Below are 14,340 nucleotides of genomic sequence, written 5' to 3'. Positions count from 1 at the left end.
CTTCCATTTGTCCTGAACCAGCTTCATTTTAGTCTTATGTCTCTCTGTGTGCTTTCTCTACACACTGCATAATGTTATAAATATTGGCCAACTCCCCACTTACTTTCTTCTAAACAAGGCCGGCCCTACCATTTGGCAGAGGCAGGCAACCATTTCAGGCAGCAGATGCTCAGGGGAAACAGGAACAGTCTCTGGCCATTCCTCTTGAGCACCCAGCCATTCTTCTTTGTTGCCATATGGTATCTCCTGAGGTCCTCTGGTATGGTGGAGGATGCTATCCCATCACCAGTGCTGAAGGAAGATTCAGCTACCAGCCCACTGGCCGCTAGACATAGAATTGAGAGGGATTGTCACCTTTGCCTCAGGCAGCATAATGTATTGGACTGTCCCTGTTTCTCAATCAGGGGTATGGAGCTTGTGGCCCTCCCAGTGATGTTGAACTAATACTCTCGAAAGCCATGCCTGTTGGTCATGCTGGCTGGGACTGACGGGAACTGGATTCCAATATCATTTGGAGGTCCACAGGTTCCCCATCAATGTTCTAAACAGCACAACAACATCCTGGCCTGCTGCAATGAGGACTTTATTTCAGGGCAGTGGGTGTCTTGGTTTAAACTGCATCAATGGCTGTCATATGGCCACATCCGATGGTATTGCAGTTAAGAAAGGACCCTGATGTTGGGAAAGATGGAGGGCACAAGGAGAAGGGAACGACAGAGGACGAGATGGTTGGACAGCGTTCTCGAAGCTACCAGCATGAGTTTGACCAAACTGCAGGAGGCAGTGGAAGACTGGAGTGCCTGGCGTGCTCTGGTCCATGGGGTCACGAAGAGTCGGACACGACTAAACGACTAAACAACAACAACAAATGAAAAGATGTGATCTCAGATGGAAGCCTTGTTAAATTCAATGCAGCTTATTCATGGGCTACAGGATTGCAGCCTAAACATGAATTTGGAAAGAAGTTTCATCACCCTCTGTCCCTGTTCCATTTTCCCACAGAGATGAAGCTGTAAAGGATTTTTATGGCTGCCTAAACAAAGAGCAACAGCCCCGCTCACTCCAGCCTCTACAGCGATCCTGGAGGTTTGTGAGTTGTTATCTGCTTTGCATCCTCGCTCTGCACAACAGAGGGACCGGATTTCATTTCTGCCACTTACCGATGTGCCGTGTTTGTTAAACAGTTCAGTGGAGGCGTTGAACTGTTGGGGGCACTCCGTCCAGCCAGACTTCGCGACTGCAGCAAATCTTTAATCGTTGCTTGGCGCTTTACTGCCTGAAGGATGGTTCTAAGAGAAAGACAGACAGCAAGAACGGTGACACAGACGTGACGTCTGGGAACATAAGCATGACTCTGAGGTCATCAACTTCTCATGTAATGAGAGTGGACAGAATTCATTCTGCTTAACTGCTAAAATCAAACCCCTTTTTTCATTAGTGGCACACGCAAGGCCACCTTATAGCGAATCAGGCCATTGGTCTATCTAGCTCAGTGTTGTCTACATTGATTAATAGTACCTCACCAGGGTTTTAGGCAGGAGACTTCTCCTACCTGCGAACACCAGGGATTGAACCTGATGATTTTTACCACTGAGCAACAGCCTTTTCCCTATTTGCATTTATACCCAGCATTACATCACCAGGTTATTATGGACCCAGTAATACAAAGGCAGGAAAGAGACCAGTTCCCCCATGTAATTTGGATCTGAGCGTTGAGACACACTAAAAAAGATACGAAATTCCTAGACTGCTTGCAAAGTTCAGCAATATTACGCCTGTGCATACAACCTTCTCCCTGGGATACAGAGAAGGGAAGAGATTTCCTCCGCCTCCCCTGCTCCCCTTGTGAATGGGTTTTCAGGGCTGAGTCCCTGTGTTGTGCTTGCTGTTAGGAAGTGGGCTATTTGGCAAAGAAAAGGGTGGGAAATATTGTGGTTGCTTCATTTTCCTGCACAAGAGGGCAGCGTTTCCTTAAATCCGGGGAACATGGCACTTTGGAAGAGCTTTTGCCGGTTTACAATAACATGGCAGACATGTGATATCTTACTAATTATTTGGATTTTCTAATTGTCTCGGCCGCTAGTAATTTAATGCATGAAATAAGCTCCTGCCCGGCTTAGCGGCTATCTGGAGAAAGTACAGTTACCAGAAGATGTCAGGAATCCCGATGCCGGCTGACTCCTTTCTTGTGTGCCCAAGGATTTATGGCGTGGGCTGCAAGTCAACTGTTTATATTGCTAGTGACATTTTATCTCCAGTGTTACATAAATGTTTGAATACCTGATGCCTCTCTGCTCCAGAGCTGTCTTTCACTAACTGAGGCAAGGAGGAAACTGTAGGTTATGATAGGCTAGATGTTGTAAAGTCACTAAACCCCAAGAGAAGCTGTTCTAATTCGTAGCTCTAACTTTATCCTGGTTATCTGGTGGGGTGGGGAATCGAAATCTTACAGCGAGAAATGAGGGGCATTAAAAACTAACTTGTTTGCCACAGCGGAAAAGCGCTCTGGATTTTACACTCTCCTTATTTGTATGTGGAAGAATGAATGATCACGATAAACAAAATAAATACCATTCTGTCTGCCTTGCAGGCTGGTCACAACAACATCCTAAAGACTGTCCCTTGAGGGGAACAGAACCGTTTTCATGGGGCACAAATGAAACCGCCAAAATGTTTTCAGTTTCCAGGATTAAAAAATTGTACTGACAAATACAGTCGTACCTCGTTTTGCGGCCGGAATCTGTTCCAGAGCCCCAGCCACTAGCCAAAAAGGATGCAGGGCAAAGTGCTGTGTCTGCACACGTGTGTGGAGTGGTTTGCGCTTCTGCGCATGTGCGAGTGGCAAACCCGGAAGTAATCCGTTCCAGTACTTCCAGGTTTGCCGTGGACGTTCCCCAGAATGGACGCTAGACAAGGCGGACGTTCACAGAGGTATTACTGTAGTTCACAAATGGCACTTGAGCTGCTGCTACACAAAAGAAAGGATCCATCCCTTGTTAATGAAGTTTCTATAAGTAACCTGCAGTGCAAGCTGGACCATGTTTACACAGAGGGAAGTCCCATACAGTGCATTGAGCTCAATGAAATTACTTTTTAGGAAGTGTGTTTAGAATCGTGCTGTTTATTGCGTAGACAGGTTCACATGTGTAGGCTGTTTTTTTGCACGCCCTCCAAGTGCCCTGAATTTCCTGTGACATCACAAATGCACAAGAGCTCATCCCAGCATCCGATTGGATCTAGGAATGTCCCCTTTCCCCCCTCCAGCACCACTGCAGGAACTGACTGCCCAGCCTATCAGCTGTGAGGGAGGGCAGCGGAGACCCCATCTCAGGACAAGTCAGAGTGGTTTAAAGAGTTTTGCCCTCATTCCTGTTTTTGCCACTCTAGGACGTTGTCGATTATATATAAAAAAATAAATAAAATGTCCAGTAGCACCTTAAAGACCAACTGTTTGTTTTTGGTATAAACTTTTGTGTGCATGCACACTTCTTCAGATACCAGTTAGCTGAAGAAGTGTGCATGCACACAAAAGCTTATACCAAGAACAAACTTAGTTGGTCTCTAAGGTGCTACTGACCAGCCCTCTGTTGTGTTTTTGTTTTGCATCCCAGAAGCACCAACAGAGCTGGGGAAATAGGAAATGTGCCTGACAAGTGAGACTGGTGCCAGGTTCTGGGGAGAGATCATGTCGGGACAGGACATGACATGTCATGATAATGTCAGGTCATGACAGGTCAGGTCGGGTCATGTCATAACAGGGCAGGTCATATCATATCATATCATATCATATCATATCATATCATATCATGACAAGACAAGTCATTTTTTTTATCATGAGACAGGCGATTCTTTACCAAGCAGCATTCTGTGGGAAACCTGCTTGCTCTTTGGTCTGATTCAGAAGTAAACTGCAGTTTCCCTGGGGGAAAGCAGTGGGACAATAGAGGTGTTGCCAAGCCCTTTCTTGCGCTTCTTCTGTCATTTGCAGTGGAAGGGAAATTCTTGCAGGCAGGTGGGAAAACCCACAGGAATCTCCCCTGCTGGCAAGAGCCTGGCAGAGCTTAGGATTTGGTGGCTGAACCCCCTTTGGATCACAACCTAATTGGTGGAAAGGCACATTAATCAACTCCAAAAAAAGCTCCCTTTACTAGGTGAACAGCCCAACTTCAGTCCCTGAAATAAACAAAAGCCATTTGCTGCAGAGGTAGTATGTAGGCAGACTGTTTTCTTTTCCACCAATCACCACCACAAGCAGTCACACGCCATGAATAATGCTGTACCATGTCAGTCATTACAGCCCCCCAAATTAAAACCTGACCCTCCCCCATCAAATAGTTCTTTGAAGGCCACGTTCCTCTTGTGCACTTGTTTTCCAACCAAGAAAATGCAAGCCTGTGTCAGTCCTTTTCTCCTAACATTTATTCCCGCTGTTTCCTACACTTAATCCTTCCGTGCTTCCCAGGTTGAAATCCTTCGTCGCTCCCTCCTGTTGCTCCCAATAGCAATTCACTGAAGCTGTGTACACTTTGCCAAGAACAAGCAATAACGGGTCTCACCAATTCGTCTCTTCTTTGTAATTAAAAATGTTGCTTGAGAGCCCAGAGACAAATGAGAAGACACCTCTCAAGTCACAAGGAACAACACAACAGAGCGAACGAGGCCACTTCCAGAAACAATATTATTTCACACAATTCCCACTCCACCCAGCCCCAATAAATAGGCATTCATTTCTCATTGGTTGTGGTTCTCCTTGACTCCGTTTGGGAACTGGCTCAATCGTTAAAGGGTTTCCTGTAGGCTTTTGGACTAAAGCATATCTGTTTCATGGAGTTGTCTCCTGGGTTGTGCTATTGGTCCAACCACTTTGCAGAGGCAGCAAATCTACGAGATCCCTGGCCAGCTCTGCCCCACTCCTGGAACACAATGCTTAAGGGTTTCCAAGAAATCTCGAGAGATCTGCCTGCTGCTCAACAACCAGTGGTAGGCAGCTCTGCCAGTCGTGTTGAGTGGAAGGAAACCTCTGTTCAACACACACACAGACACACATCCCGCCTGGTCTAAGGGGACTTTGGATCACTCGGCAAGTAAGAGAAGACTTTATGGGGCAAATGGTCCTTCTTCCGCAATGCAGCTGAGCAAGTTTCTTCATCGAATGTGCCAATCAAACTGGTGACTTCTCACTGAAGTTTTTAATTACCTTGATGGGATGTCACCAACATTTGAATTACCATGTTCAGTGCATGAAAGCTTTGTTTTTTTGTTTTTACAAAACACCTAAGAGACTTCACCATATGGTGCAAAGAACACCTCTTGAAGATGTGCTTTCTGTAATCCTGATTCACTCCACATATTCTGGTCTTGCCTGGAGATAAGATCGTTTTGGTCTAAAAGAATAAATCCAAACCATAACAGGTGATGAACTGCCTTTGGATCTGCTAGTTGTACTCTTTGGTTATAAAGAAAGGCTAGTGTTAGTTGACGATGCTGAAATGATAACCCATTTGTTCATTGCAGCAGCACGTCTGTTGCATTTCTGAAATATTCAAGGTGCAATATTTTATGCCAGGGAAAATGTGACATTGTGATTTGTTGCTGTGCAAAATGCAATTGTGTAAGTGCATGAGAATCTACTGGACTTTTTTCCCCCGGTAACACTATTAATAAAGAGCAACATATATGTTCTCCTTCTCTTCCCTTCCACATATAGACACAATTTGTTTTATCACCCTGCCCCATCTCTCTCTCTCTCTCTCTTTTACCCAGAAGCAAACAACAGGAAGGCTACCCTCACACATACCCTTTACTGTCTTTTTTTGTATATCTTTATTTTCATTTGATATGTTGTCTAGATGTGTTGATCACACAGATGATCTCTCATTTGACATATATTCTAAACTGTGTTTGTCTACTGCTCCCATGTTTCTGCACACAGCATACATTTTTCACTGAAATGTACTTGCACGTTCAATCAATTCTGTGATTTTTGCTTAACACACACAGGTGCACATGTTGTCTTACATAGTTTATGAACTCCATGCCCCCACACTGAGTGTGGTTAATGCACACATAGGAAGTGTTGGGTACGTAATAATCCTTCGCTGTTTGAAACTCCAGAAGTGTGCCTATTTAATGTGAACGGTTTGCTTGACATACATTATTCTTGCAAACAGCTACAGTCTCAAGATGGACATTATCAGCCACTGATCATCATCTTTACAACAGAGAAATATAGTACTCCTGGCACTCCCACACAGTGTGTGGCCACTCCCACACAGTGTGTGGGGAAAATAGTGGGCATTTCTCAGTAAATGAAACAGTAACACTGGAACACGGATTGCATAGCTGAGGATGCCATCATCGTACAGACACAATAGATTGTGGCTGCAACCCTGTGCCCATTTACTCAGGAGTCAGTGCCACTGAACTCAATAGGACTTACTTTTGAGTAGACATGTACAGGATTGTGCCACAAAAAGTATGCCTGTTTATTCAGCTTATTTCCTACAGGTTTGTAACCAATTCTTCCAAAATATTCCAAAAGTGCCTGGTTTGAAGAAAAGGTTCATGTAGATTTACCTCACAGGTTAACCTCTGAGACTGATCCATAGTATTGATTTATAAGCATAGTTATCCAAAAGAAGATCCACTACCTACAACCGAGACCACGCCCAGGTAGGCATGAAGGTAAACCTGCCCAATTCTCATTTTACAAAACAATGCAGTTCTCTAGCCAAGTAACGTGTGCCAAAAAGCCATTTCCAATCTTGGGAGGAGGTGGTGTTGCGGGCTTCACGCCCCCAACACTCGCATGCAGGCTGGCTCCCAGCCCCACACGATCAGGGGAATCCTCTGCCGCATCATCCCCCTGGCCAGCCAATCGGCTGGCTCAGGGGGTGTGGCTTGCCGCATTTAAGGCAAGCGTGGCAGAGGAGCGTCCTCTTTGCCGCCGATCAGCTGGGGAATTTGATTGGGGATCCCCCTGCTGGTGTTAACTCTTCCAGGCCTTCAGGCAGACAGACTGAAGCTGGATAAGTCGATTTGGACCAATGCCTAAGCCAATACCGCTCATCACCCGTAACCAATAAAGTTGTGGCCAATTTTAGCCCATTAACCTAAATAACGGTGTCTTGTGTCTTTATTTCTACTGGTGGGAGGCGGGAATTCGCCACGCAATACATATACAAGGGCAAAGTGTGCATAAAAATGCATAGGTTGATGAAAATACCGCATTAAAAAGCATTATCGTATGCGAAATTGTTTTCCAAAAAAAAAGTGCATCAGGCAATATAGTGTATTTTAGGAGAAATTCACACTTAAATGTTCATGAGGGCTTTAAAAAAACTCGATCAGATATGGAAATGTCTAGAACTGAATTTAATAGAGGCGGGGACTGAGAGAAACCCAAATTAACAGTTTGGTCTATCTCTATTCCTAGATAAATGTGCTCAGGATTGCAGTCTAAGGTTGCAATGAGGAATAAGACCCATTCAATTCACAGCAACTTGCTTCTGAGTGAAAATGCACAGACTTGCAGTCTCCGAGTAACAATGAGTTTGGTGGAAGAGCTAATTAGGTGTTTTAAGTTTTTGTTGTTAAAATCAATGAGATTTAAGTCTGGCTGGATTATGCTCTCTCTCTTTTGCATCCCTAGAGATAATCTCTATTCGTGTCCTGGAAAAAATATATAGTCAAACTGTGTATTTGGTTAGTTCACCAAGTGTTAGTGTTTACAGATGGCCTAACTTGGCAATCACATACATTCTGGGAGTTAGAAATCTGGCGGGAGTTAATACACTGCCAAAAGTAAAGTGTGACAATTACAACTCAGCTCCATGCTACAGCGACTCATAACTTAGCGCTATTAAAAACTCCATGAGGTGCCCCGATGTACCAACATCAGGTAGTTGCCTAATTACATTTGCAAAGTCAAACAACACAAAGTGACAGAGACATTTTGTTTCTTCCATGCAGGGGCTGGAACATGCGTGGCATGTTGATCTGAAAGCCACACCAAAAACAGCGCATACAAAAGCTAGGAAAACAGACAGCCTCTGCTAAATACATTCAGCACCCAAACTTCTGGTTTAACTACGTGATATGGCCCTGGTCCAAATATACACAACCCCAGTTACGTAGATACTCTGACACTCAAACAACTCTTTGGTGAGCAGAAGAAAGCAGAGATTTGCAAGATATAATCTAGCCCCTTGCTTTCAGTTTGGAGGAGAAGAGCAGTATTTTGAGAATAAATGCACACATTCCATTGATTTATTTTATTGATTAAATTTGTATACCACCCTTCATCGGACAATGCCAGGGCAGTTCACAGCATAAAATTAGCCATAGGTAATTACAAGCAGAAAGTGGCAGAAAGTGAGGAGGAATTAAAGAACCTTTTATTGAGGGTGAAAGAGGAGAGCGCAAAATATGGTCTGAAGCTCAGCATCAAAAAAATGAAGATCATGGCCACTGGTCCCATCACCTCCTGGCAAATAGAAGGGGAAGAAATGGAGGCAGTGAGAAATTTTACTTTCTTGTGCTCCATGATCACTGTAGATGGTGACAGCAGCCATGAAATTAAGAGACGCCTGCTTCTTGGGAGAAAAGCAATGACAAACCTAGACAGCATCTTAAAAAGCAGAGACACCACCTTGCCAACAAAGGTCCGTATAGTCAAAGCTATGGTTTCCCCAGTAGTGATGTATGGAAGTGAGAGCTGGACCATAAAGAAGGCTGATCGCTGAAGAATGGATGCTTTTGAATTATGGTGCTGGAGGAGACTCTTGAGAGTCGCATGGACTGCAAGAAGAACAAACCTATCCATTCTGAAGGAAATCAGCCCTGAGTGCTCACTGGAAGGACAGATCGTGAAGCTGAGGCTCCAATACTTTGGCCACCTCATGAGAAGAGAAGACTCCCTGGAAAAGACCCTGATGTTGGGAAAGGATCTGGGAAAGGGCACAAGGAGAAGGGGACGATAGAGGACAAGATGGTTGGATAGTGTTCTCAAAGCTACCAGCATGAGTTTGACCAAACTGTGGAAGGCAGTGGAAGACAGAAGTGCCTGGCGTGCTATGGTCCATGGGGTCATGAAGAGTCGGACATGACTAAACGACTAAACAACAATTACAAACATACAATCTAGAACAGCTATTGTCAACGTTTTCAGTTCCAGGACCCTTTTCAGACCTTCCAAGTGTCCATATTTTCCAGGGACAGTCCTGGATGTACAGAAGGCACCCTGGTTTCTGATTTGATCCTGGAATGTCCCACTTTTCCTTAGGATGTCCCTATTTTCAGCAGAGAAATGTTGGAGGGTAATAATAATAATAATAATAATAATAATAGTGTGTCCCTATTTTCATCAGAGAAATGTTGGATGGTATGCCATTTCTTAATCTGTTACCATATATTTGCAAGGTGGAAGTACTCCTGTTGCGATCCACCACAACCCATTAGTTCAAGACCAGTGATCTAGAACATGTTAAAATAAAGCTGAATACCCACTCCAAGTGTATAAGTCCTATCATCAGATTAAGGATGGTGAGCTGCCGTGGAAGTTTATTGTACAGTAGTACCTCGGGTTACATACGCTTCAGGTTACAGACGCCGATAACCTAGAAATATTACCTCAGGTTAAGAACTTTGCTTCAGGATGAGAACAGAAATTGTGCAGCAGCAGCATTAGCTAAGTGGTGCTTCAGGTTAAGAACAGCTTCAGGTTAAGAACGGACCTCCAGAACAAATTAACTTCTTAACTCGAGGTACCACTGTATATGAACATAAGAACAGCCTTGCTGGATCAACTGAAGGCCCATCTAGCTTAGTATTCTGTTCTGACAGTGGTCAACCACAGGCCTACAGATTGTTCATGGGCAGGACATGACCACAACAGCACTGTCCTCAGCAGCTGGTGTGGAGAAGACATACTGGCTCCAGCCATGGAGGCAGAATGCTACTTATAACTCAACTACAGCTCCTCAAGACTTTGTGCTATCAGAAACACTGGATGTAGAAGATGGCGTTTGTTTTAGGAAAGTTTTTTTCTCGGAGTAGCATCCAGCTCAATGTTACTCAGAGTAGACTGAAATTAGTTGAACCACCTTTGTAGGGCCTGCTCCAGGTAAAACTTAGTTGAATACCACCCTAAGTTTCTGTGCCACAATGCAATATTGTGAGTGACGCCAGAGCCGTCTTTCCTATTGGGCTTACTGGCGCGTTGCGCCAGGGCGCTGGCCTCTCAGGGGTGCCCCAGCAAGTGGAGGAGCTGCGCGGCTTTGCCAGTGGCCTCCCCTTTCCCTGCACGCCTGCCAGCTGTGCCCCATCAACCATATGGCTGGCGGGCATGCAGGTTGCCTCCCAAGCCTCCGCAGGAGGAGAGCAATCCCCACAGAGGCTTGGAAAAAGATCAACAACTCTGAGAATCGGGGGGGGGGGGGGCTGGAGGGATATTTGCACCATGGCACCGGATATGCTTAAGATGGCCCTGAGTGGCACCCACATTTTGATTTCTCTGGAAATTGCAGCTTTTGTTCAAGTCACCCCTAGCAGTAGTGGAATCTATAAACTAGGGGCCAAGACAACAGCAGCTCTCCGCAGTGTATAAATAGAACATCTCAAAGTGACTGGTAAATATCTTCTGTTTCCTGACATCCACATATACAGGCGGTGATTAACTGGCAGCTTGAAGTCATGCCTCTTCCAGCCCAAGACATTTTGCTGTCTGAGGTTGAACAGCAAATGTCCCCTCCAAGTCAAGGTGTATAAGCTGCTCAACTCATTTTGGCACCTGAGGCAGAAAATTCCTCAAGCGCCTCTCTCCCTGGGAGTAAAAATACAGTAATAATAAATCAAGCAGGTTAAAAATGTGCTGCCCTTTCATGACACCAAAATCCAACTGCCTGAGGCTGGCATTTCACTCTCCCTCATGATACAGACGGTCCTGGTAGGCCTTGCCAAGTTCAGGAATGTATTAGGCCTTTCTCTTCCAGAGCTTTTCTGACACACTTGGTTTGTGTACAGTCACAGAGCTACCTTGGTTTTCAGTCTGTTAATAAATGTCTTCCACTCCAACTTGTGCTTTAGTAGCCTTTGCAGACCTGCTTTCAGGCTGTTTCTCCTCTCTCTTTCTCTCTCATTCCACCCTCTTTCTCATAAGGATGGTAGCTTCCTTTCTCCAGGCCAGAGAAAATGTTCATAGCAGGGCTTGCTGGGAAATGTCATTCTGGGCAGAAGGTAAATTGGGATCTACTAGTAAGATATCTGGGGGATCTGACCTCCAATTTTCTAGCTATAGCAACAAATAAGTACTGGAAGTACTGGAACAGATTATCTTCTCCTATACCCAAATTGGGTTGCTGAAAGAAGTACATGGTGGAGGTTGGGGTGAGACCAGGAGGTCAGCATTTTTGTGGGGGGGGGGAAATGTGAGCTTGATTCTGGACTGAACATGTGCACAAATTCTTTCCTCAATTCTTAGTGTATATACCTGGCTGAGCCACTGTTTCGCATCTGGCTCTTATTGGTAAACCTTGGGGGTCTAGTCACAGCAGGAAGGATCATTAAGCTTGTAACTTAAGAGTCAATTCTGCTGTCAGTAAATCAGCTGACCAAGGGGGTGTGTGGAAATGGTTAACAATAAGGGAGTCAGCCTCACTCAATGGGACTTAGTTTTGAGGTAACACATGTCCTGATTGGGTGTGTAGTCTTGAGGGAGCTTTTCTTTGTATGTTTGGTTGAATGTCTCCTTGCTATGTACAAAACCTAAGGTAAGAAAGAGAAAGGATCTCTGTTTATTTCTCCTCAAATTATACTGTGTTTTGGTTCAGTTTCCTCAGTAAAATATTAATAAGATTTATTTTCTCTCTGGACTCCAAGTGACTTTGCTAACAGTTAGATCTTACAAACCCGTTGTAATGAACAGAGCATTGCACTGGGACCAGGGAGATCAGCTAGCAGCTATTTCTCCCCTAACCCACTTCACAGGTTGGGTGTGATGATAAAGTGAGCCAATCCAATCTATGCTACCCAAAGCTTCTCGAGGAAAGGCAAGAAACAAGTGTGATAAATACATCCAGATCAAAAAACATTAAAGTGGTCCTTCGGCATAGATCAGGGATAGTCAATATGCTGCCCTCCAGGTGTTGGAAACCAGTTCTCATGAGCTCCAGGTTAGACCCTTGGTTAAGGATAATGGGGGATATAGTAAAAAAAATAAATCCTGTGGCCTATAGTTTGGAATAATGGGGGTTGTAGCTCAATGACCGCAGGAGGGCAATACATTGACTACCCTTGGTATAGATTAGGGGTTAAAAGGGAGGGTAATGGAGTTATGACACCATGCTACTGAATGGTGTCCTCCAAAGTGCAAAAAAGGTGGACAGCAGAGAGCAACAAGGTGCAGCCTGAAGTACCAACACAATGTAGACTGAACAAGCAGAGGCATTGTCAGCAGAGAAAATAGGCTTCTTTCGTATGCATTTCTTTTTCAGCCAAAGCTGGGCAGAAGAATGGGGGTTTACACAGTAATATGGAGATGTTTGCCATAGTTCATTAATCAGTTTGTTGTGGAATCAGAATTTATGTTTCCACAGAGGATTGCATTAGCAAAGAAGTCTCTCTTTACCATATCAGAGAGCATTTCCCCGCTTTTCATTATGATTCCACACAAGCCCAATAAGAGTCTTCTATTTACAAATGGGTTAATGAGTTGTGTAGCTCAGCTCTCTATCATTACAGCACTTAAGCAGTGTAGCCACAAATTTAAATCAAGCACTGTTTGTTCGTTTGACATTCCAGAGCATTGATTCACTCTGTCGCCTGGCCTTTATTTAGTAGGCATGAAATGCAACCATCAAATTGTCTTCTTTTTGCGCATGCACACACACACACACAAACACAAACAATGCAATAAATATGCTGGATGTATTGCTGTGACGAGGATGTTCCGGGAATAGGCCCTTCTCTCTGCGAGACGGCGGCGCCATTCCCAAGACAGGAACTTAACTAGGGGACTTACGGATGATGCCTTCGGAGACAAAATGCATTCCTTCATAAAGTTAAAACTGAAACTTCCTGTGCCAGCTGGATTCACAGGGATAATGGTGCGTACAATGCGAGATGTAATGTGAGGAGCGAATGCCAAATTGCCATGCTAATTAGTTACGGGTGAATGGTCCCTTTTTGACATGATGGCATTTGGAGACGCTGAACTAACCGACGAGCCAAGCGCTGAAGTGAGAGATCAGGAGGACTGGATTTCGGGAGTGTGGGGGAAGCAAATAGCTCTAAGCCTCTCTCTGCTTCAGATGTTGCTTTATGGTTGCAGAAATCTGAAGGTCTGTGTCAGAGGGACAATTCGTATGTTATGAGTCGGCCTTGAGATATCCGTGCAGGTGACTAATGCGAGCAGACAGCGTCACAAGTGACCCAGATAGTTGCTGCGACAGGTGCTGGGCCCAAACCCGCCTTCCAGTTTCTCCAGCATTTTTGTCCCCTGCGAAAGGGCGTCCATTTTAATGTCTCATTTTGGGGGCACTTGAGAATTTCTTTTGCATTTTGGTACGTGCCGGGGTAGTGCATGTGTGATTTTTCTCCGCAGTGAGCAGGGGCTCCCAAGTTGTGCCCAGCACGCATCACTGTTGTGATGTGTCCAAGGGAACGGGGGCATTTGGCAGGCCCCCAGCTGGCTCCAGCCCACCGGCCGGTAGTCGGGCAAACTCTGGTCCTCGGGACAGCATCAAACAGTGACGCAGAGCTTCAGAACTCTTCAGAAGCTGGAGCACGCTAGCCAGCAGGGATAACAATCTCTTCACGATGGGAGGGCGGACAGAGGCATATGTAAAGCATATTTACAAGCAGTTTATTCAGCATAGATCAAGACAAAGAAAAACATGTCTGCTCTCCTTCATGTCTAAGAGCAAGAAGCACTAAGCAAAAGCAATACACAAACGGAAGTTCCCAGCAAGCTGTGCTGGAATGTAAACAGACATGTGACAGACAACAATCCACATATCTGTTCCTCTTAGGGGGGAACGGAACATCAATATCCTAACAATCACGTGTGCATGACGTCACACTCATAATGCCCCCTCAACCTGGCCAGGCCCATTCCACCCGCCATCCGCCTGGCACATGTTCTGGAAGAGGCACAACCAGGCGCCACCCCCCCCCAAAGAAACAGGCTCCCATTAAAGCCTGGCTCTGGCATGCGAGGAAGCTGCCAAGGAAGCTTTCTTGGAGTGGGGAGTTGGTGGTAAAGAGCTACTGCCCCTCTCCTCAACTGGGCTGGCTACCCCACACACAGCTCCATTGCAGCAGAGACAGGCTGCCAGCCATGGA

The 14,340-nt window shown here is 45.2% G+C and overlaps 1 long non-coding RNA gene across 1 annotated transcript in view; it reads right to left on the bottom strand.

The window, feature by feature from the left end:
* Positions 1-14,340, bottom strand: part of LOC128415473 (uncharacterized) — a 51,812-nt gene that overhangs the window by 6,591 nt on the left and 30,881 nt on the right. Inside the window, exon 2 of the long non-coding RNA XR_008330975.1 lies at positions 1,161-1,289. This is a non-coding gene — a long non-coding RNA (uncharacterized LOC128415473). The remainder of the gene's footprint in view (positions 1-1,160; positions 1,290-14,340) is intronic.

Source organism: Podarcis raffonei, chromosome 6, assembly GCF_027172205.1.
Source record: "Podarcis raffonei isolate rPodRaf1 chromosome 6, rPodRaf1.pri, whole genome shotgun sequence".
NCBI classification, from domain to species: Eukaryota; Metazoa; Chordata; class Lepidosauria; order Squamata; family Lacertidae; genus Podarcis; species Podarcis raffonei.
Note: the sequence above shows the minus strand (reverse complement) of the source record. Positions and strands in the feature narration are given on the sequence as shown.